The sequence below is a fragment of the Nannospalax galili genome, unplaced genomic scaffold (genome assembly GCF_000622305.1).
Source record: "Nannospalax galili isolate Female #2095 unplaced genomic scaffold, S.galili_v1.0 scaffold1623, whole genome shotgun sequence".
In the NCBI taxonomy this organism is placed as follows: Eukaryota; Metazoa; Chordata; class Mammalia; order Rodentia; family Spalacidae; genus Nannospalax; species Nannospalax galili.
The window spans coordinates 1,145,164-1,169,467 of NW_008349082.1; the positions used below are offsets into that span (position 1 = coordinate 1,145,164).

The window sequence follows — 24,304 nt, forward strand, 5'->3', positions numbered from 1 at the left end:
CTGAGTCTTCCAATTGTTCAAATCACTGGTAGAAAAAGGAACATAGACCATAAAAGGGTCCCTGGATGTGTCAGCCTCCCCATCCCTGGTATCATGGGTCTGCTTGGGGTGCTTCCCTGAGAGGTAACACTGCTGGGGGAGAAACCTGACTCAGTTGGGGCAGGGCATAGTTCAACCCACTACAAGTGTGTGGAGGTAAGGGCAGATCGGGATAGAGTCTCAGAGCTGGAGCATCAGGAGCAGGATCTCCCTCAGACACAGTCAGATCCTGGACTGGCCAAGAGTGTGGATTGTAAGGTGGAGGTATGTCCTCCTTCTCCCCAGGGACCAAAACTGATAGGCCAGGTATCCTGCTAAGGTTCTTACTCTCTGGCACAGTGATCTAGTGACTAAAATAGAGGAACCCTGTTTAAGGGCACAGCACTTAAGCCAAGGAGGGGGTTGGAGGAGGAGGGAGAGCCAGTGGTTGATGTAAGGGAACTGGTCGGGATGATCAGGGTCTCTGGTAACTATTCATAAGACTCTTTGGGCAGCCTTGGGGTCAAAGGACCCTGAATCCTGCCATTTCACGTTAAAGGAAGGCCATTCCAGAATGTTCACATAAGGTGCGGAGCTTTCCAGGTGGCATCTTAACTCTGTAGTCCTCTGCTTCACGGAAGGCCTGGAAGTGACACAGCCTGCAGTTCAAAGGAGCCTTGGCCGTGCTCCATCTGGCTCACATGTCTGCAACAAAACTCACAAGCACACCAGAAAACACAAATCCACCAGGCAAAGACAAAAAGCACAAAGAGGCAAAACACCTAAGTTCTCTCGGGGTCTCTTGTGATATCAGACAAACCATATGACATATTTTTGTGTGAATTTATTATAGTTTATACCGTGGCGGGGGTGGGGGGTGGGGTGTAACTTACAAAGAGACAAACACCGGGTGCCCAGCTCTGCCCTGCGGCTCTGACCCCGCCACTCCAGATTGATTGCGAGCCCCGCCACTCCAGATCACTCCCACAGCCCACCCATAGTAACCTCTAGCTTTTGCCCATGCCTCAGCCGTAGTCTTGCCCCAGGTCGGTAAATGCCAGGCCTTTCATTCTTGTAGGCTCCAGTCAAGGCTCCTGACCAAGATGGCACCCAGAAGCCCCCCTCCATGGCTAACTCTCCGCAGTCAATTCTCTGCAGCAGGCCCTGCCCCTTGGAAGAAACAGGCCCCTAGAACACAAGGCAAAACACCCCAAAAGACAGAGAAGATGAGATAATTACAGACATGTGATGGCCACCTTCATTCATACATCCAAATCCTAACCAGAGAGGACAGGAGGACGTCTCCTGCTGTCCCTGAAGACTGGGTTACAATTGCATCCAATCTACCCTAAGTCTCTTCAGACGTCTGGACTCCAAAACACCCACCAAATCCCGTCCTTAGCATGCATACAATAGGTGGCAGCTTTGCTTTCAGTCTGATGAAATTTTAGCAGTCACAACCACTGGCTCCCACAGGTTCCCAAATCGGGCTTGTCCCTGGTTAGTGACTCTTTAACTTAGGGCAGCTGCGGTTTGGACTCCCGCAGATCCTTGTACTCACTAGTGAGTAGTACCCACATCAGGCCTGTCCCAAACAAACAGCCCTGAGTCTGGGGTCCCCAAGAATCCTGGACAAGCCCCCAAATATTATGGAACCAGGGGCTACTGAGGAAAGGCCACCAGACTCAATTCAGATCAGGATAAAAGATTTTATTCAAGCTAGCTTGGACTGCAGTCACGTATGGGATCAGAGTGCTGCAGTGGGGAGGGAGAGGGGAAGGGGACTTTTAGAAGCTAAAAACCACAAAAATAATTTGGCAAGGTGGTCCCTGAATAATGGGGGGTCATGGTTTACATGTCAAGGTGCCCTAAAATAGCAAACCAAGCAACTCACAGAAGCCCAAATCAGCAGTCAGTCATGCCATAATAATTTTGTTTTCTATATGTCTAGGAAGCAAGTGGCTGTGGCAGCATTTTCCTGGGAGGTAAGGGAGAAGGGGGGGTCCGGCTTTCTCAAAAACAATCCTTGAACTAGAAATGGACTATGGCTAAGCTTCTAAGATGGTTGCTTTATCCAAAATGGAGTCAGTTTGGTCAGTACAGTGAAAACCTGTTTGCACAAAGGAGCAAGCAAACAAACCAAACAGCAGCTACTGCATTCTCTCCAGTGACTTTTGTGTGTGAAAATAGCCAAAGTGCTTACCGTGTTAGGACAGTTGTCAGAAGGGCCCAGACCTGGGGGAGCAAGAGAACAGTTAACAATGCATGGAAATGCAAGGCTAACTGAGGCTTTCTGATTTCTAGCTAAAGGAGGTACCAGGTGGAGGTAGTTGGGGTGCTGGGGGGAGGTGGCCCTTGCTCCTACAGAATCTCTGGTCCAGACCCACTGCATTAGTGTCAGAGAAGGAGCAGAGGGGAGCCATCTGTGGTTTCTCCCAGTTCACAGGGCCTTGATTTTTTTTTTCCCAGATATAATTTTCAGCCATATTCTCCAACGGAAAGGAGAAGCACAGAGGCCCACAGCATTCAGATCATCCACAGGATAGGGAAAGTTTCCCCAGAAGAGTGCCCACACCTGCAGTAGATAGAGGAGGGAAGTGGTCAGGATGACTTCTAGAAACTTGGTTCCCTGCGACCTGCCTGGCCTAGGTGGAGTGAGCCTCTCTCCAGGGATGTCTTGGGGGACTTTTCTATAGCTAAAAAGTGAGTGGGAACTAATGGGACCCTTAGAGTGGAAAGGGGAGATCCCTTCTGTAAAAGTTCAGAAGGGAGGGAGTGGTTTATGAACCCAGGATCGCCTGGCATAACAAACCATGTGGTGGAACACATGAATTCTCACTGGGTGAGTGGCTTCCCTTACTCGGGTAGGAAGCTGAGGATGTGTGTTTTGTGAGGTTATGTTGGTCAATTCCCATAAATAAATATCAGATAGTGACTATTATTTCCATGTGCAGGATCTTTGCTCCCTGAGTTGGGAGGTCACTGGGGGCCTGGGAGCTCCTTGGTGTCGGTGCTGTCTACACAGTGCTTGGTGCTGCCTCTCCTCTTTCCTCAGTCCTTCGTCTAAGCGCGATCCCTCCTAGCGTTTGCTCCTTCCTGGTTGCTGGATGCCCATATTTGGTCTATTTTGTGTCTCTTTTGCCCTCTAGGGCTAGGGGTTATGCCCAGGGCAAGTACATTACTACTGAACTACATCCCCAATGCTGATGGTGTATTATCCTTTGACTGTTTCTGCACCTGTTCCATCTTAACTCATCTGTTTTGTTTCTCCAAGTAGATTCTGTTCTTTTTCTCCTCACTTTATTGTTCGAAGGGACTTGATGCATCCGCTGTGTCCTAGATTCTCTTCATGTCCTGTCCCTCCCTCCTCCTGTTGCTGTGGTCAGCGGGACATGCAACTTGATTTCTCTTGATGCTCTATTGATCTCTACATATATTTTTCTCTTGGACTGGCTCCTAACAAGGGAGTAGAGGAACACAATTGGATCCTTTTCTCTAAATTAGATGGGGATGGTGGGGGAGAGAGAGAGAGAGAGAGAGAGAGAGAGAGAGAGAGAGAGAGAGAGAGAGAGAGAACAGAAATCATAAAGACATGGAGGCTGTACCCAGAGGAATTAGGGTTGCCTGATAAGGGGGAGGAGAGCCAGCTCAGCGGCAGAAGTAAAAGCAGTCCTTGCCTTCTCCCAAGCATGGCACTTGGGCTTGAAGAAATCAGAAGACAAAAGACCATCCTACCTGTCAGTCTTTTTGAAGTATAATATATATATATAATATATATATACCATAACTGCCATCAGAGCCACCCCAGCCACAACTCCAACCACAGTGCTGGCAATGGCCTCAGCTGAGAGGACAGAGCTTCCTTGTTCTGGGTCAGCTGTCATAGAAAGAAAAGAGAGCAGGCAATGAAGGTGAACCTATTTTACCCTGGCGTGCCCTAGAGAAGAATTCTCAGTCTGAACTAATCTCTATTTGTTCCTCCAGGGAATATATTTTCTACAGGAAGGTTATTTTGGTGAGTTGTATTAGGTGATTAGCAAATTTTTCCCACTCGTTGTGTTTTTAAGTTGGTCATCTGTCTTCATTCAGATCCCTGGAGTCCGTCAGTTTCATCCTACCAGTCATTTGAATGATTTGGAAATGTGAGAAAGGGTAGAGGCTATTTCCTATGTTAAAACTTCCACTGTTTTCATGGCTGTGTCTTTTCTGAGAGCATTAAAAAATAAAATACTTAGAATTAACTACACCAAGGCAGAGAAAGACATATACCTAGAAAACTACCAAGTACTGCTGGCTAAAAGACTTGATTAGGCTTCTAAGTGCAATGGTGAAAGAATAATCTTTTCAACAAGTGATGCTGAGAAAATGGGATATCCAGGCAAAAGAATGAAATTAAGCCTTCACCTAGCATCATATAAGAAATTAACTCTACATAGATGAAAGGCTTAAATACCAGTGCTAACAACCATAGAACTTTTAGGAAAAAAAGGAAGAAAACTTCATGAAATTGGATTTAGCAATGATTTCTTTTACTGTATCACCAGATGTATAGGCAACAACAAAACAGATAAATGGGACCTTAGCAAAATTCAAAACATTTATGTATCAAAGGATATTATCAGCCACAAGACCATAAGTGGTTCCTTTTCTGGACATACACAAACACACAAGTATGAATTTAAAGACTGTTGAAGAGATAGCTAAACTGCTATGGTCATTGTGGCATTTTTCACAATAGCTAAGGCAAGAAGGCTAAATGTCTACCGGTGAACAAATGGTAAAGGAAATGTGGCTTATGTACATACTGCAGTGCAGCTGAAGCTTTAAAAAGAAGGCAGTTCTGGGGGCTGGAGAGCTGGCTTGGTGGTTAAGAGCACTGGCTGCTCTTGCAGAGGACACTGGTTCAATTCCCAGCACCCACACTACAGCTAACAACCATCCTTAACTCTAGTTCCAGGGAATCCGATGCCCTCTTCTGGTCTCTGAGGGCATTGCATCACATGGGTGCATTTACACACATGCAGGGAATAGACTCATACACACAAATTTAAAAAGAGAGCAGTTCTGTCACTGGGATTAAGTGACTGAACCTGGAAGATACAATGCTAAGTGAAATCAGCCATGCACAGGGAGGGAACACTGCAGGATCTCTCTCACATGTGGAATCTAAAAGTTTCTATGAAGAAGAGAGCAGAATGTGGTTACCAGAGACTGAGTGTCAGGCAGGAGGGAGTGGGGACAGTAGTCACAGGGTGGAGTAGTCCAGATAGACAAGGAGGACAAGTTTTGAGAGAGAAGATGCAGCAGGAGATTATAGTCAATGATGATGTAGATTTCGGAGTAACTAAAAGTAAATTTAAAACATTTTACCATAAAAAGATAGATAAGGGAAGCAATGGCTATGTTAATTAGCTTGATTTAATAATTTATTTCTATATAGATATCGAACATTATATTCAACCTTCCAAATGCATACAAATATGATATCAGCTTAAAAACTATTAATAATAACAAACAAAGGATTTACCAAGAAAGCAAAAAGACCACTTGAACTGAGGACATCTGGGGACACTAATCTGACACAACAGGCCTTAAGACAAATGACAGAATGTATGAATTCCAGTGGCGGGGCTATGGGAGGGTACCAGTGGAGGAGGAGGTATAAAGATGGTTAAGACTGATTGGAATGTTCTGTATGAAATACACAAAAATTCAATAAAAATAATATACAAATTGTTTGAAAAAGAAAAGAACATTTCTAGAATGGCAGAAAATATTTGCAAATGAAACATCTACTAAGAGATTAACGTTCAGAATATAGAAGAAACTATTGCAACTCAACAACAAGTAGCAAAAACAAACACAAAATACAAACAATCTTATGAAAAAAAGGACTCAAATAGGTATTTTCCAAGTGTGTGTGTGTGTGTGTGTGTGTGTGTGTATGTGTGTGTGTGTCTAATAAATGCATGAAAAGATGTTCACCATCACTTACCATTCATTAAGGAAATAGGAATCAAAATCACAGTAAGATACCATCTCACATCTAATAGGATAAATAAGTATTTTGGAGATATAAAGAAATTATAATTATTTTGCATTGCTAAATGAGAGGTAAAATGTAAGTGTGAAACATGGTATTGTGGGTCCTCAAAAAATTGAAGGCTTATATTTCACCCAATAATTCTGCATCTGCGTGTGTGTTCAGAAGAGCTGAAACCAGGGCTTTGAACAGACACTTGCTTACCTGTCATCATAGCAGCACTGCTATGCAAGGTAGAAACAACCCAAAGCCCACTGAGAGGATGAATGAATGAGCATGTGATGCATGGCCACAGTGGTGGAGGCATGCAATAGGATACCATAGACTAATACAGTCTTAAAAGATTAAGGGGGTGAAACTCTGATCTACAACAACAAAGAACCTCTGAAGGTGTGCTAGCTGAAGTAGTCGTGATAAAGAACACATGTACAGTGTGATTCCGCTTGTACGTGAGGTCTAGAACGGTCACAAGCACAGAGACAGAAGTAGCAAGGTGGTTACATAGCAGGTGGAATTGTTTTAGAAAAGGTTTGGAAGTAGATAATGGTGATGGATACACAGTGTGAATGTGATTTATGCCACTGAACTGTACACTCCAAAATGGCTAAAACTGGAAGTCATGTACTATTTTGCCACACAGCTATACAAATGTTAACAGAAAAAAGAATCTTATCACACTGTAAGTGCTGGTCTCACCTAGAGAAACTCAGTATATTTGGCACTTTATATTCATGGGTTTTACATCTGGATCAAAAGTATTCAGACAAAAATTATGTACATGGTGGGAGGGGGCAGCTGGGGAGATGGCTCAATGGTTAAGTGCACTTGGCTGCTCTTGTAGAGGGTCTGGTTTTAGTTCCAGTTTAGTTAGCACCCACACAGTGGCTAACAACTGTAACTCCAATTCCAGGGGATCGATACTGTCTTCTGGCCTCTGCAAACATTGCACACACTGGTGCGCCTACATACGTGCAGGTAAAAAAACACCCATGTGCATAAAATTTTTAAAAACTATGTGCACAGTGAAAAAGCACAGCCCTCTGTCATTGTTTCTTATGTAAGTAGTCTGGCCAGCATATATGCAGTATATCTGTTAATTATTAAAAATAGTCTAAAGATGATTTAATGTCTGGGAGGATATGCACATACTTGCAAATACTGTGCCATTTTTAGTAGGGGACTGAGAGCATTCATAGATTTGGGTGTCTTTGAGACTCTTGGAGCCAAGTCATCATGGGTTCTGAGGGTTGATTCAGGGCCCAAGCTCTTGACCACTTCGCATTTCTGTTTACTGTACTGATGCTTTATTTTTGAGACAGGACCTCATGGTGTAACCCAGGCTGGCTTCATGCTTAGGTTCCCCTTTGCCCCATGTGTATCCTCAGACGATATGCATTCATCACCATTTTGGCTATATTTGCCTTCTGTATATATCTCCTTTTGTAATTTTTAATCCATCTTTTACACAATTGCTAAAGAAATCGCCCGTTCTGCTGCAGAAAGAGAGGGGCGGTCACTCACTGTTCATTGCCAGGTGGACTGACTGACTGTTCACTTCCAGGTGGACTGGGTGACTCTTCTTGGAACTGACTGGGTTGGAGACCTCACACTGATAGTCTCTGGCATCCTCCCTCTTGACAGGGCCTATATATTGAGCCTTCTGTTGTTCCGAGACAGCGTCATCCTCTCCTTGAGTTGCAGACTGTGTTCATTGAAGATCCACTGGATGGAGATTCCAGGGTCACCTGAGACACAGGTGAAGACCACAGCACCCTTTTCTCTGACTGTGGTGTTGGTGGCTTGGATACAGGGCTGTGTCACTGACTCTGTGGACAGAGGAGAAAATCATCTCAGAGCAGTTCTTCCTCTGAAATCTCAGGCAGCTCTCAGGACCCACAGTATAAGGTGCCAGGTGACCCAAACCCTCTGCAAAGTCACATGTCTAGTTCAGGATGCAATTTGTAGGGAGAGAGCTGCATCTCACTGTGACCCAAATCACCCAGCATGACCCCTGACCCAGGGGATATTTCTAGATTCCACACGAAGAACTTCTTCTCAGCCCGTATTTCCAGAACCTTATCATCAAGTAGAATATTTTTCCCATAGACTTGTGTGAAAACTCTTTCTGGTGCTTTCTATGAGTACGATCGGGCCCCCTTTGTTGTGAAGTAGCTTTCTGTTTCTTTGTCATTAATTTGTCATGGAATTGAGATGACCCAGCTGTCCTAACATACTCAGGCCTAGACTTTAGGATTGGGAGAAATTCCAAACCAAACAATTTCTATTTGCAGAGGAATTTTATTTCCAAGCCCATGGATTAAATATTACATTTACATAATTTGAAGAGGTGAATGGTCACAGTGTTAACAGAAGCCAAGCACTTTAGTCCTCGCTACAGACATCCTTTGGCACTTCCCTCCCCCTTCTTCCACAAAGACTTACTCCACTGCTTAGTTGAGCTCCCTAGTCTCCAAGGACCATCCCTCACTGTTCTGTGGTCAGCTACATGCTGCTGTCCATGGCTTCACACTGCTGGGTCTGCAGAGCCAGGACTTAGGTCAGAGGCCTCTACCCCGAGGCTCACTTTTCCAGCTTCATTGATTCTGACCCTAGGGACCCTCTGCTGTCTCAATGACATATGAGTTAAAACAAAACAAAACAAAACAAAAACGAGACGAGTAAGCAAAATAGCTACTTCAAATAATTAGTAACATGCTCGATCCGGATTCTGGAAAGTCCTCCAGACACATCCTCCACCAGGTCCTTCTGACCTTAATGGAGTCAGAGCAAAGACAGTCACCCAGGGAAACAGGAGCAGGGCTCTGAGACGCTTGTCCCCATCTGCAGAGTTTTCTCCTCTCATTTGGAGAAAAAGAGTGTGAGCATAGTTCAAAGCCCTGGGTGTTCCTTCTGGGACAAAGAAGTCCTAAAAAGAAAATGAAGGGGACAGGAAAGTGTGAGAGAGAGAGAGAGAGAGAGAGAGAGAGAGAGAGAGAGAGAGAGAGAGAGAGAGAAAGAGAGAGAGAAAGAGAGAGATATCTACTTAACTTTAAGGAACATCCCTCCCCTGTGAAGTCTCACCCACAACCTGAGGCTTTCCAGGGCTAGGAGAACCCCTGTTCCTATTCCAGGCTCATCCCTGGTAAGCCAGGACAGATCAGAGTAGCAGGAAAGGAAGACACTCAGGGATGGACGGAGAAGCCGAGGAAGATTGGACTCCAGCCTTCATCCATGACTATAAGCTGGAAACTGGCTCGTGGATCTTCCCGAAAACCAGGTCTCCATCCAAAACTGGGTGCTGATATTTTCAGGGATCCACCTACCAAGGACTGTAATTTTCGTGACTGTGGTCCTATTGAGGTCAGAAGCAGAGTTATGGTGAGACAGATGTAGGATCTGCTATGGGTGGTGATGTGGGGATAAAGATCTCTTAAGGGTGGCTTGGGATTCCCATTGATAAGCCAACAATACTGTGCAGGTTGGTTAGAGACTACATAGCAGGAGAGGTTTTCTGGATGGAAATAAGAGTCTGGGGATGCGGATATGATGGGGACAACCAGGCCATCTGCAGCAAACAGAGTAAAGCCACAGAAAGTATCATCAGAGAGCAGGGAAGCTCCTTCTCTGTAGATGCCATCATTTCTCGCTGAGCTATGCTATCACTTTGATTAAATAGGTCCCAGAGACAGAGATGTAGCTCAGAGGGACAGCACTTCCTTAGAATCAGCAAGACCCTGAACTCCAGCACCAGCACAACACACACACTAAAAAGTTCTGTCACACATGTTCACTGAACCTAAGTCTGAGATGTGTTCCGTTTCTCTATGACAGTGTGGTAACTAACCCCAAATTTATCCAGACAGGCAAAGTCCTTCCGCTGCACTCTTAGCTCTAGGCTGGGCCTGCCTAGATGGTCTTGGGCTAGGACAAGACACCATGGCCCTCCTAAGTGTTCATGTGGTTGCATCTGTGTCATGAACCCACGAGGGACTGGGTTGCTTGGCTGTAACCCTGTGTGTTAAGGTATTTGCAGCCACAAACTACTAGAAGTTACACATAGATAACACTCAGGTAGACTGGATCACCCTGGTTGGGCCTCATTGAGTTCCAGATTCTACACTCATGGGTCCCGTGTCATTCCTCATGATACTGAGTAAACTGATAGTCCTGTTGCCCTCAAACAGCTCCAGCCTGTCACCATCTGAGAGGCTCTGACTTCTCACAGGTAGGTTGCATTCTGAGTCCCAGGTTCACACGTTAATGGTACAGAGTCCTCACCCTCCATGGGGTTGAAGTTGTTGCTTGTGGTAAGGCTTGGGTAACAGTGCTGTGCAGACAAGAGAGAGAAGGTTGTCCAGTGTGGTACCTTTGATCCTTGTATAACCTCTTTCCAGAGTTGGTCTTTCTCACCTCTCTGTCAACTTGAGTCCTTAAAGAACCAGGAAGGAGGTGAATCACAGACAGATATGAGAGGGTCTGAGTGCTCAGAGATGAAGGACTGCCTGTGCTGTGTGGAAGAAGCACAGACTTTCTCATCTGTGAACTGAGTTATAGTGTTTGCTGATAAACAGACCCAAGAACTACCCCAGGACTTCTGATTCTCACTGACCTATTGCAATGCCTTGCACGTGAGGTGCAGAGTCCCTCCAGCCGCACCTCCCTCTGCTGCCCAGCCTATGAGGGTGTCCTTCAAGATTTACGTTTCCAGGCTATGCACTGATGGGTCATGCTACTTTCCATTGTGCACCCCTGAGAAGCCGCCACAGTCTGTCCTTAGGACTTTCTGTGTAAACAGAAACCACACCCATGAGGCCAGGAGCAGGCCTGCCTGATGTTCAGATTAGTGGTCAGGCTGGGCCACAATACAGGTAATTCTACTCAGGTGTTTGACAATGACTAAAATGAGCCTGAGACCTCTGAAAGATAATGCAAGAGTCCTAGGAATGATCAAGGAGAGTGAAGGGTACAGACAGGGTTTGAAGAAACAGGTTTTCGTCCTTGAGCTTTAATGTCCCTTCTCCCACAGGTGAGGATCATGTAGAGATCTTTGCTGATATATAAGTGACTTTTTAAAAATTTATGTATTTATATTGTACATGTATGAGTGCTTTGCTTGCATGTGAGTATACTATGTGCATGCATGCACTGCCCACAGAGGTCAAAAGAGGGTGTCAGATCCCCTGGAACTGGAGTTATAGACAGGTTACCAGGTGGGTGTTAGGAACTAAACCCTGGTCATCTGCAAGGGGATAGGGATGGGTTATGTTAACTTTCTTCCATTTGGGAAAACTGTTATTAATAGGCAGGACCTAAAGTCAATTCCTGAATGGAATATATCTCTAGAGAGCACAATAAGATCTTATATTGAGACCTGAGTGTACAGAGGCAAATTATGGTCAAAGGCAGATGCTAAAGTTGGTTTGAAACCAGAGACTCCTGAGCTGAGAGACCTGTAAGTCTTTCTGGGGACAGAACTGGTTGGAAGGTGGGTGGGGATTCTTTATTGTACAAAGGAGGAACTGTGTGTGGTGGTAGATGCCTCTAATCCCAGCACTTGGGAGGTAGAGGTAGACAGATATATCTGTGAGCTCAACAGTAGGTTCCAAGCCAGCTGGAGTTACATAGTGAGACTCTGTTTCAAAACAAAAAGGGGGGTTACAATCCCAAATTTGTAGTCGCATTATATGTCATGTGAATACATTTAAGAGAAATCTATGAGCAGGCAGGTAAAGTGGGAAGGAGCACAGCACAGGTGTGTGAGCTGCTCTCTTCCTTTTCTTTGGATCCCAAGAATCACAAAGTGAGTTTTATTAAATACTTCCAATTTGTCAAATTGGGCAGCCTACTTGATTTGAGGATGACTGGGGTTTGTCATTATTTGAGAGGACATACCTTGTGACAATGTGAGACACAGGTGGGAGTCGAAAAGGCCTTAGCCCATCAGACAGCCCTGGTTGGGTCACATCTCCCTTGGGTAAGGTTGAAGGAACCACTGGAGGAATGTGAGCCCACACTGGGAGGAGGATGATGTCACAAGTGAAATGTGGGGGCTGGGGAGAGAATCAGATACTTTGGGGCTGGCAGGCCTGTGCTATTGCCTCTAGTCCCTGGAGACTCAGCATAGACAGCATAAGTAGTTGCTTCTCCAGCACTGCAGAAGCAAAGAGCCCCGGACAGGGACACAGTGCAGACTCCCTCACAGTGGCGAAAGATGGTACATTATGGAGACTTTTCTCCTTATTTCTGTGTCCTTTACTAATGTTTGTGAAAGAGGACCTGACACCAGGTGCTAGCGGGGTGAACACAGGATGAGCAGCCATTCATATGGGAAATGTTAGAGGAACAACAAGCTCTACAGGGCAAGGCCAGACCTTCCTGGAATAAAATCAGGAGATGAAGGGCAGAGGAAGTTTAGAAAAAGCCAGAGATGTGCATGACAGTAACAATGGGGGTTAAAGTGACTTCCAGTACCCAGAGACTAAGATCCAAATGGCTGCCTCAGAACTAAACCAGTGTCAACCTGAGAATACTTACACATCCCAGCAGCCCCAGGTCATCATGCTCTGGGGTTCTTCAGGTGCCTGTAGGCAGGTGGTAGAAAGACTGAACAGGAGTCTCAGCTTCCTGAAGGACAAGGAGTAGGAGAGGCCAGACCTCCTACTTACATACAGGACTCTGTATGTAAGTCTCAATAGCTAGGTTCTAGGTCAGTCATCCATCCAACCATCTACTCTCTCACTCACTCATACTTTATATTACTGTCTTCCGTCATCAAAATAGTATTAGAAGTTGGCTACCTGCTGTTCCCTGTGATGGATGCAGTGTCTAGTGGGAGAGAGGCAAGTTTTCTTTTTTATTCTCCAGTAGGAGTGTCACTAGCACACTAGGAAAAATTAATTCAAGTCCAGTGAGAGACGATGTATGATGAGAGGCCTAGAATGCTGTTGAGACAGGTGAATTTGTTTTAGAGTAAAAACTAATCATGCATTTTCTCTTACTTCCTGGACTAGAACCCACTTCTGAGCTTCTGATGCCTAAAATTAATGTATCTGAACCCACAACTTTTCTCTGATCCATAGACACCTAATAAGGCCTCCAGGGTGGAGAGCTTGGGGCTGTGGCTATAGACAGACATCTTCTGCTCTGCATCTGCCACCCATGGCCTGTGTGAGTCTAATTCAGCATCTATATTTCCTGCCTATGTCCCTTTAATGGGATATATGGCAAGTGATAATTATCATGTTTGTAAGCTAACTTTACTAAGAGTGACCTGCCCTGTTGACAGAGGAACTGCCTGAATCAGCATCATCGACTACTATTTGTCCATGAGAGAGAATTCCCTGGGCTGGATACCCAAGGACACTGAGCTACAGTTTACCTATATTCTCTTTTCCTCTCCTTGTGGACACTGACCTTCCTGTGGTATCTCAGAAGCCCATCAGAGCAGTTGGCCAAATGGCTGGGCTCCTGTGTTCTCTGTGCTGAGACTCAGCAGAAGGAGATGTCCGGGAGACCAAGACTAGATGTGGCTCTCATGGCAATACCCTGTCTAGCTGCATAGAAAATTATAAGACTTGCACACTCAGTAAAGCATTAATCCCTATCAGCTATAATAGGAGATCAAATTCCAACCCTGGCTCCAAGCTTCCTTAGAGTCTCTTGGAGTCAGGAATCGGGAGCAGCAGTCTGGAGCCAGATCCCTGCCTCTCAGTGATAATCCCTCTTCTCCTCAGCCAGACCCTACCTGAGTCCCACGGGGTCTTTCTCAGGACCATGTTCATGGAGGGGGCCCAGGAACGTGGTCAGAGGCTGAGCCCCCAGTATGATTTATCCGAGCACACATCCTCTTCTCTGAAGTTTAGACTCAGGTGAGGGATTCTGATCTATCTCAGTTTATCTGCACTCTGTATGTCCTGCAGTCCATGCTCAAATCCTAGGGACACAATGCAGAGGGGAGGTAGGCATAGTCCAGGCCCAACATTAGTTCCATGTATGTGAGGTGGAATTGGCCCTACCTACCAGTCACAGCCAGTCACTCACCGTATACATGGAACTGCACAGATGTGTGTTCCTTGTCAGTGTCTGTGGTTAAGGTCTGTAGCGTATAGAATCCTGTGTCCTTCTGGGCAACGTTCTGGAACAGCAGGGATCCGTTGCGGTATATTGTCTCCTGCCACTGTGCGCAGGTCCTGGCTTACTTGAATTACGGGTTATTATATATCGTGCAATTTCTCGGTCATTGAGTGAAAATTTCCCTTTATACCAGTAAAAGGTTTGAGGATTCTCTGGCAGATTGTGGACAAGTAGAAGAACACTCTTCCCTTCAGCCACGTGGGGTGGGACTGCTTCAATAGTGAGTTGGGCAGTGCTGGGAGAGTTCCAGAAGGTTAACAGTGAGGCTGGGAGGGAAAAAGAGAAACTCGTTAGTATTGGGACCTTTGTACTTGTGAAAAGATTGGGTCCTGTGTTCTGAGCATGTAGGTTTATCCCTCTGCCTTGGTGTGTGTGTGTGTGTGTGTGTGTGTGTGTGTGTGAGAGAGAGAGAGAGAGAGAGAGAGAGAGAGAGAGAGAGAGAGATTGGGGGATGCTTTCTGCTCTCACCTCCTCCTCTAGAGACCCTTTGTGAGTCTTTCTTTGTGACCTTTCCTTGCTATTCCCTCCGTGGTTCTTGACAACCTCTGTCCTTGTCTTCTAAATATGCTTGCTGGTCTGTCTTCCTGTCCATTTTGTGAGGAGGATTTGTCTGATCTTTATGGAAGCCCCACTGCTTGGAACAGGCTCAGATACCTGTGGATGAATGAAAGAGTGTCCCTAGACCCTGCATGTCTAGGGGGTTATTTACAAATTTCTTAGGTTGGTAGCTAAGGACAATGTTTAATGTCCCAGTTTGATTTTTATTTGGAGAGTCACTCTGACACAGTTGTGAACATCAGTCTTCAGAATCTGGTGGCCAATACCGATTAACTTAGAATAGAAATAATTGAGCTTTCCTCCCCATAACGAGTTCCTATTCCCCAGGAGCTTCCTATTGCTGAGCCCTATCCTTCTGTGTGTCCTGTCCCTCAAGGGTCCAAGCAGAAGCCCTGTGTCCATTCTCAGCTCTTTACTCCATAGGAGACCCCAGCCAGTCTCTGCCTCTCTCTTCCCACCCACTCCCAGGTCCACTCACCTGTGAGCAGGAGTCCCTGCCAGGGGACACTCCCTGTGCCTGGAGGGGTTACCAGGGAATCCATGGTCTCAACTGTCTGCTCTGGCCTCCCTCTGTGGAGAAGAGCTATGGCTCCAAGCACTGCTCCCAAGCCCTGCTGCTCAGCTGTCAGCAATGCCTTCCCACCTCCTTCTGGTTTCAGCCTTCTCCCAGGCAGGAGCACTTCCCAGAGTCACAAGGGCTAGGGGCGGGTCTGTGTCCAGGACACAGTTCTGTTCCCTCCTTTTTCTGTGCTGCCTTCTTCCAGATCTCTTTTTTGTGTGTCTTTATTGGTTGGTCCTCCAGAACACAGTTTCATCAGCTCATCCCTGAGAGAACAACAACTCATCCCCATGCTCACCTGTGCTGTGTCCTGGACTTGGGTCTGACAGCACCAAAGAAGGAGCCCCTGTGCTTCCTAAATCCAATGGCACTGAAACCCAGCTGAGCACCCAGTCTTCCCTGTGTTCTCAGTGTTCTGGGAAGGTGTCATAGATGTCTCTGAGGTCTTGAAAGGAGCCAGCTGAGTGATGACTGGGGACGGGAATGACCATCCATGATCACTGGTATAACAGGTCAGGAGCAATTGTCTCAGGAGTTTCATGCTCTGGGTGTACAGTGGGAGGTGACCTGTGTGTCCTAGGAAGAGGATCGTGGGCGCCATCACCCTATGAAGGGTTTCAGGGTGACCCTCCATCTTCCTGTATTGGCTCAGCTGTGGGTTTGATCTGCCGTGTCCTTCCTGTCCTTTATGGGATGTGTTTGTCCTCTGCCTCAGCAATTCTTCTGTGGTTATTCTGACTTTACCCAATGGTGATGCCAGGAGGGAAGGACGTGCACAGGGTCTCCTGGCAGAGTTGTGCGCTGAGAGACATATAGGTCAGAGAAGGATTATTGGAGGGACTTCGATTTACTTGAACAGGGATGGAAACCAGGCTGCAAGATGAGTTCATGTCTCAGGGAAATTAGTTTCTGAGTTTTGGTTTTGTATCCTGATGTCTCCCCCTGGAGATTAATAGAAGACCCACAGCTTGTGTTTGGGGCTATGGCAGTGATGATGCCCAGGCTCTAATGCCCATCTAAGTTGCCCAGGTGGTTTCCCAGTGTTGTAGTTACTCAAGCTCCTGTATCTCACCTCAGTAAACTCACTGATTCACTAAACTAGACTTGCACCGAATCCTTTTTAGTGTCTGTCAGCGCCCTTTCTATCTGGGGTAAATAGATGTTCGTTTATGTCTCCTTAAGGAAAGTCACATGACAACTTCTTAACTGTTGCTTTAACATTCTTGTAGTCATAGAATGAGATGCCATTGTGATTTTGATCTCATTTCCTAATGACCAATGAGAGGGAACATTTTAAAATGCTTTCTGGCCATTTGTGCATCTTTCAAAGGCATTTTTGTTGATTCTTTGAGAATTTCATATGATATATTTTGATCATATTCAGATCCCGTCTTCATCTCTACCTCCACCCTACCATCCTCCCCGCCCCTCCACTTCATGCCCTCTACTGTTCATACATCTTGTTTGGATGCGTGATGCATGTCTATTCAACTCCACTGCCCACTTGTGGGGCTATACCAGTTCTCTATATAGTCTAAACATGACATCATTGTCTTTTTTACCTAACCCCTTAATTTCCTAAGTAATTTTGACAAATATGGGTATATGGGTCAATTTTTACTTAAAAAAGCAAATTAGTCCTTTGGAAAAAAATAATTTTCCACATCTGAATATCTTTTAAAGTACCCAAAGATTCCTAATCTTTTTATTTCTGCTTCTGGAAAGTATTCTGGAGAAAAATCTGTTATGGATACGTTTTCCCCCAAGGTATCAAAGGAGGCGTCTGGGAAGACGATCTTATGCCACGTGTATTTTTCTTTTTCTTCAACAGCAAAAAAGATTGGCTCCACTTACTTTCTTGCACTTTTTTCTTAATATCTGTTCATGGCTGTTCTAACCCTGTTCTCTTGGAGTTGTGTGTACTGCATAACTCATAAACTAGAGCAGCACAGCACTCTGCAGGCAACAATTCTAGGACAGGTTTGTGCAAAACTCTAGCGTTCTAAAACAAGGATTACAGACTCAGCCTCCCTCCCTCCCTTTCTTTTTTCTCTCTCTTCATTTCTTTTTAAAAATGATTTATTTTCATTATGTGTATAGATGTGTGTCTGTGTGAACTTGCACATGTGCAGGTACCAGCAGAATGCAAAAGAAAATAAGGAAACAACAGAACAGATATTTGTATTGATAAAGCTGTAAAGGATCTTAAGAGTGACAGTGATGCTCAGGAGCCAGCTGAACCAGGCATGACCTTGACATCATGCCTGGCAAGGAAAGAAAAGAAGAATGTCAAATTTCCAGATGAAGATGGACTACTAGAAAAAGATGAAGCTTTAGAAGATAAAGATGGCAAAAAGATGATGGTATTTCATTCAGTAACCAGTCAGGACCCACCTGGGCAGGCTTGGAAAGAGACTACACACACAGGAGCTACTGAATCAAGGATTCAACATCACGAGAGAAAACAGTCCAGATATGGTTGCTGGAGAAAACAGAAATTTGTTATGAAACCTCCCTAAGTCGTCCGAGTAGGAATCAAGAAAACATCTTTTGTCAATTTTACAGAAATATGCAAACTATTACATCATCAGCCCAAACATCTTGCATTTTTATTGGCAGAATTGGGTACAGGTGGTTCTATAGATGGCAGTAACCAGCTTGTAATCAAAGACTCCAACAGAAACAGATAGAAAATATCTTGAGAAGACACATCAAGGAACACATCACTTGTTACACGTGCTGATCACCAGATACAATCCTGCAAGACACCTGACTCTATTTCTTACAGTGTGAAACTTGTCATTTTCAATGCCAGTAGCAAAACTGGCTTCCAGGCAAGCGAGTGCAGTTCTGTGCCAAAGCAAACTAATTTGCTAATCACCATTGATTTTCCAAAATGTGTGGTGGAGATTCAACTGGACAGATTTACCATGAGAGTGGGTAAACCATTGTGCTGAAACAAGACAGCAAAGCTGCCAAGGTCTTTGGTGAGTGATCTGAAGTCCTCACAGGATGCCAGTGCTCGAGCTGTTAAGATACTCATTGACTACTTTAACAACTGTCAGAAATGGTAAGGAGGTGCTTTTTTAAAACGTTCATAAACATCCGTAAAAAGCAAGATAAAGTTATTATAACAGTGGTTCTTTCCATTTGATTTGTCCTTCAGTTTTCTTTTCTATGAAAAAGTGTTAAATTTAGAAAACAATACAAAATTTGGTGGCTGAGTTCTGGTGATTTCCCTTTGTCCTCAGAAACCAGATTGTTGGCAGGCACTTGAGCTGGGCAGGCATTTTTCTCTTCAGCATCTCTTGAGTACATGGCTAAAGTAGACACAACTTCCCATGAGAGAGTGGTTGGAACCTAAGGTATGGGGTGTCCAGGGAATGACTGTTGAGTTCTTGTCTTCTGTGAGGAATGTTGCTACTACCTCACTGCCAAGTTCTCATTTCTCATGTGACAACAGCTAAAGCTTTAGCTGTTGTCCCATGAGGAAAAAAACGAGGTGCTAGGTATCCTCCTTGGAATTCTGTTCTAGGACGTATATCTTTATATATATAATGTTTATTTTATGTGTATGAGTGTATGGCCTGCATGTATGTGAGTGCACCAATGTCCATGCAATGCCCCGGAGGTCAGAAGAGGGCTTCGGATTCCCCTGGAACTGGAGTTAAGGACGGTTTGTAGCCACTATGTAGGTGCTGGAAATCTAACCTGGGTCCTCTGCAAGAGCAGTCAGTGCTCTTAACCACTGAGCCATCTCTACAGCCCCCTAGGATGTATATCTTATATCTGCACTAACGCTAGCAAACAGTGTGGTACTGTTTAGTAGAGACGTCTTCTGAGAGTCTATACAGTGGCATTTAAAGGAAGCTTTTTATCACCCCGACCTATGTTTGAAGTCAGTAAAAGACCTCTTGTAGGGCCTGGAGAGATGGCTCAGCGATTAAGAACACTGGCTGTTCTTGCAGAAGACCCGGGTTCAAATCCCAGCACCCACATGACAGCTAACAACTGTTCTAACTCCAGTTCCAGGCAATCCGACAGCCTCTTCTGTCCTCCACGGGCTTTACACAATACAGGTGCACTTACCTACATGAAGACAGTACACGCATACACATAAAATAAAAAATAATAAATAAAAAAGCCCAAAAGACCTCTTGTGCAAAGAGAGGGGGGCGGGGGGGGGCGGATTGGATCTTCCAGAGCTGGAGTTACAGGCAGCTGTGAGGAGCCCAACATGGGTTTGCAGAACTATACTTGGTCTTCTGTAAAAGCAGCAAGTGCTCTTAGCTGCTGAACCAGGCCTTTACTTTCACAGACAAATTCTGATTCTATGTTTCCACAAAATAGTGATGGGAATTTCTTCCTTCAACCACAGAAGGTGGACATTAAGATCCAATCACTGCATTCTTTTTTTAAAAAATTTATTTATTGTTATGTGTATGAGCATTTTGCCTTAATGTACATAAGTGCACCCATGTCATGCAATGCCTGCAGAGATCAGAAATGGGTGCTGGATCCCCTGGAACTGGAGTTACAGATGGTTGTTAGTCACCATGTGGGTGCTGGGAATTGAACCCTGGTCCTCTGCAAGAGCAGCCAGTGCTTTTAAATGCTGAGTTATCTTTTCAGCCCCGAAATCCCACTTTCTTGATCATATTATTTACAATAGAAAATTTTAATATTGATAAAGACACTGTGTCTATTTTCCTTTAGTTCATAATTTTGTGTTTTACTTAAGAATTCATCGACAAATACAAGGCCCTGAAGAAAAACCCGTGTTTTCTTCTAAAAGTTTTTCCCTAATGAACTTAACACTGGAACGAAGCTGTGGTATCAAAAATTCTTCTTTGATGTGGTTATTCAACTGTCCCGTCAACATTATTTGAAAATCACTCTCTTCTCACTGCCTTATCTTGACACCCCTTACAAAAATGATGTGACAGAAATTGTGAAAGTTTATTTCTAGACTTGTGAATTGTTCTGGGAGTCTACTGTGAATCCTATGCAGACTCTGTAACGTGATAAATGCCGTCACATTGGAGTTAACTTCAAATAACAAAATATGAGTCTCCAACCTTATTTTTCTTAATGTTTAAGGTTAATTTTAAGCTAGTATAAAAATAGTGGGCTTCGTTGTGACTGTGTAATGCATTGTACTTGGCTCATTTTCTCCCTCACCTGCCACTCTGTCTCTCACCCCTACTGGTCCCCCTCCTCTCAAAAGATCCTCCTGTGTTCATGTCACATGCAATAAACTCCACACAGACAGAAAACGTGCTGCATGTGGCTTTCTTTTCAATCCGACTGCCCTCCTGTCCTCTTTTTCCCCTCTTTGTCCTCCTTTTAGAGCTCCTTCTCCTCACATATTCCCTCTTCTACTTTCATGCCATCAACACACACACACACACGCACACACACACACACACATGCTTATATATTTAATTTTAGATACTGCATGTTGAGAGAAAACATTCAATCTTTGTCTTTCTGAGTCCAGCTCACTTTGCTAAGTTTCATGTTCCCCAGACATTCCATTTTCCTACAAATGATGTCATTTCACTCTTTATGGATGAATCAAACTCCACTGTGCATACACAGCACTTTTTTTGGTCTTTTTGAGTGTCTCAGAAAGATACATATTTTTTATCTATTCAGGTCTTGATAGGCACTAAAGCTGGTTCCATATCCCGGCTACTGTGCACAGGGCTTAATAAACCTGGATGTGCGAATGTCTCTGTGTTATGCTGACTTAGCATTGTTCCGTGTATACCCAGAAATGGTATAACTGGACCATAGTGTAGCTCTACTGTGAGTTCTTTAAAGGAATCTCCATACTGATGCCCATATTGGTTTAGCTAGTTTAAATTCTTTCCAGCAGTATATAAGGTTCCTTTTTCCTTGAGAGCATTTTCGTTACCTTGAGAATAGGTATTCTGATGGGGGGTGGGAGGAATGGAATGGGGAATGGAATCCTAATGCATTTTTAATTTTCATTCTCCTGATGGCTAAGAATGCTGGGCATTGTTTCACACATTAATTGGCAGTATGGACTTCTGTTGAGCACTGTCTTCTCACTTCTTTTCCCTGTTTATTGAGTGGATAGCTGTGGTTTGTTTTGCTTTTTAATTTTTTGACTTTATATCTTGTTGATATTAATCTCCTGTGAGAGGAATAGTTGTCCAGATTTTCTCATATGCTGAGGTCTGTTTCTTTGTTGAAAATTTTCTTTGCTGTGCAAGAAGAATTTAAATTTCGGGCAACTTCATTTGTCCTTTATTGCTAATGTTCCTTAAGGCACTGGGGCTTTCTTCAGGAAAGCCCTGTCTCTGCCTACATCTCCAAGTTCTTCCTCTGGTAGTTTCAGGGTTTTGGGACTTACGCGAAGGCTTTGATCCCTTTTTAATTGTTTTTAAAATTTTAATTTTATTATTAATATTGTGTGTATAAGGTTCAGGGGTGTACGATGTGAGCGTGTGAGTATGTTTGCCTCAGCACATGTGTGTAGGTCAAAATACAGCTTTGTGGAGTTGTTTTCTCATTGCACCTTTACGTGGGTTCTGAGGATCGAACTCATTTCATCAGGTGGCCCAGTGCGTGCTTTTATTCTCTGAGCTATCTTGCCCGCCAATTTTCAATTGATTTTTGTCCAGGATGAAAAATAAGGATCTACTTTTATTCCTTTATTTTGTTATTTATTTGTGTTTATGTGCACGTGGGTGCAGATACCCACAGAGGCCAGAAGGTTTTGGATCTCCATAGTGGAGTTACAAGTGATTGTGGTGCTGTGAACTGAACTTAGTTCCCTGGAAGAGGAGCAAACACTCTTCACTGCTGAGCCATTTCCCCAGCCCTTGGTTTCATTCTCTTATTTGTAGACACCCTGTTTTCCCAGCAGCATTTGTTGAAGAGGTTGTCTTTTCTCCAATGAGTGTTTTGGTGCCTACGTTGAAAATCAGGTGCTGTAGTTGCACATTTTATTTCCGAATTCTCTATTGTATTCAATTTGTCTGAATGTCTGTTTTTATACAACACCACGTTGTTATGCTCTGTAGTTGAGGAGGTTTCATGTGCCTCTGAGAAGAATGTATATTCCCCATCTCTTGATGGAATAGTCTGTAGATATTGGTTTAATCCAGTTTTGTCTGTGTTTATAATTTTTCTCTGAAGTTTCTTTGCTCATTTTAATTTGGAAGCTTTATCTACATATGCAAATAGGATACTCTCACTCTCTGAATATCTTTGCCTTGCTAAGTGTGTTTCTTAGTTTTTTTTTTTTAAGATTCATTTAGTTTTATTTTATGCATATGAATGTTTTGCCTGCATGTGTGTTTGCACCATGTGCATGCCTGGTGCCCCTGGAGGACAGAAGAGGTTGTTAGATCCCCTGGAACTGGAGTTACAGATGGTTGTGAGCCAACTTGTGGGTCCTCTGCAAGAACAGCATGTACTCTTGACTGCTGAGCCCTTTCTGCAGTCCCAGATCTTGGTTTGTAATCTAGTCAGTTAAGCTGCACTGTTTTTGTTGGTAAGTTGCGATCACTGGCATTTGAGAGGGGTTTGCTATTACCTGTGCTTTTGTCAGTTGGTTCTGATTGACTGGATCGTTGGTGTTTCTGTTCTTCTCCCCTGTTTGAATTAGGGATTCGCTCATTTCCTGTACTGGAAATGGCGATTCCAGTTTTCCTTTGTCCTTATGCTCCTCTCACATGATGTATCCTTTCCTGCACAACCTAAATGTCCCTCAGCTGGCAAATGGATAATGAAAATGTGGTACATTTACACAATGGAGTTTTACTCGGTGGTAAGGACAGACAAAACTATGAAATTTGAAGGTAAATGGATGGAACTAGAAACTGTTATACTGAGTGAAGTAACACAGACTCAGAAAAGAAGTGACATTTGTTCTCTCTTATTTGCAGATCTTAGCACCAATTTCTCATATACAAGTATACCATACACCACTCATCAAAGAAGCTTCTGTTGGCAACAGATGGAGACTATTATAGAGTTCCACAACTGATCACTCATAGAAAATATATATCTGAGAGATGTCCAGCCCTAAGTGACACATCTACAGTGGAACCTCTACATGTAAGGTTCAAGGACACAGTGGAACAGAGGGTGGAGAGAATACTAATACATCAACTGTCACCAGTAAAGTTTCTTCATACAACAAAGCTGATGCACACAGAAGGCCACAACTGGCTGTTTTAGAGATCAAGAGTCTGCAGGGTGTGCGTCCCTGGATAGAACTCCTGTATTAAACCTCACTCACCCACGGCTCAGGGACCATTGTGGAAGGGGGTGCAAAGATTTTTTTTTTTCATTTTTAATTTAAAAAAATTTAATTTTTTAATTTTTAAAATTTTTACAAAAGCTTTATTGAGAATTTCATACATGTATATAAGGTGTTTTGATCAAACCCAGAGGGGTGGAAAGATTTTAAGAATCAGGGTTGATGCATGAACATAAGGAAACAGAGGCTTCCAGAACAATGGAAACTTGCTCATATGAACCTGCAACAATTGTGACAGCATGCACTCAGTCCATGCTAACTCAGTCCCAGCATAGAATGAGGGAAATGGGCAACAGGCCCCAACTCTAGCCAAAGAACTATTGACAACTGATTACTGTTGGGTGAGGGAGAGTAGATCTCCTTTAAGGGAGGAGCTCTACATAGGCTGACTAGACTCCAGTGGATGAACTTGCAGCGCTAGATTGGTTTTCATGAATTGCCTTAGTTTCTGTTTGGAAATGTCCTTATTTTTCCACCAATACTGAGAGATAAATTTGCTAAACTTTTGTCTTATAGCAAAGGCTTTTGAGGGAGCCTCTGATGGCCTAGCTATTGTCCTGTGCTAGCTACAACCAGGGAGGGTAGGGCCTGGGAGAAGAGTGTGTGGTCCTAGAAATGTATTTGATTTTCTTTCCCTACCTCTCTCTCTTCCGCACCTCCTTGGCCAGTGTCTAAGCCCCTCCTACCTGCCCTT

General features: G+C 44.1%; 2 pseudogenes; one reads left to right on the forward strand and one right to left on the reverse strand.

The window, feature by feature from the left end:
* Positions 1–650: 650 nt before the first annotated feature.
* On the reverse strand, positions 651–15,294 carry LOC103744633 (annotated as a pseudogene).
* Positions 15,295–17,435: 2,141 nt separating this feature from the next.
* On the forward strand, positions 17,436–18,129 carry LOC103744634 (annotated as a pseudogene).
* Positions 18,130–24,304: the final 6,175 nt, after the last annotated feature.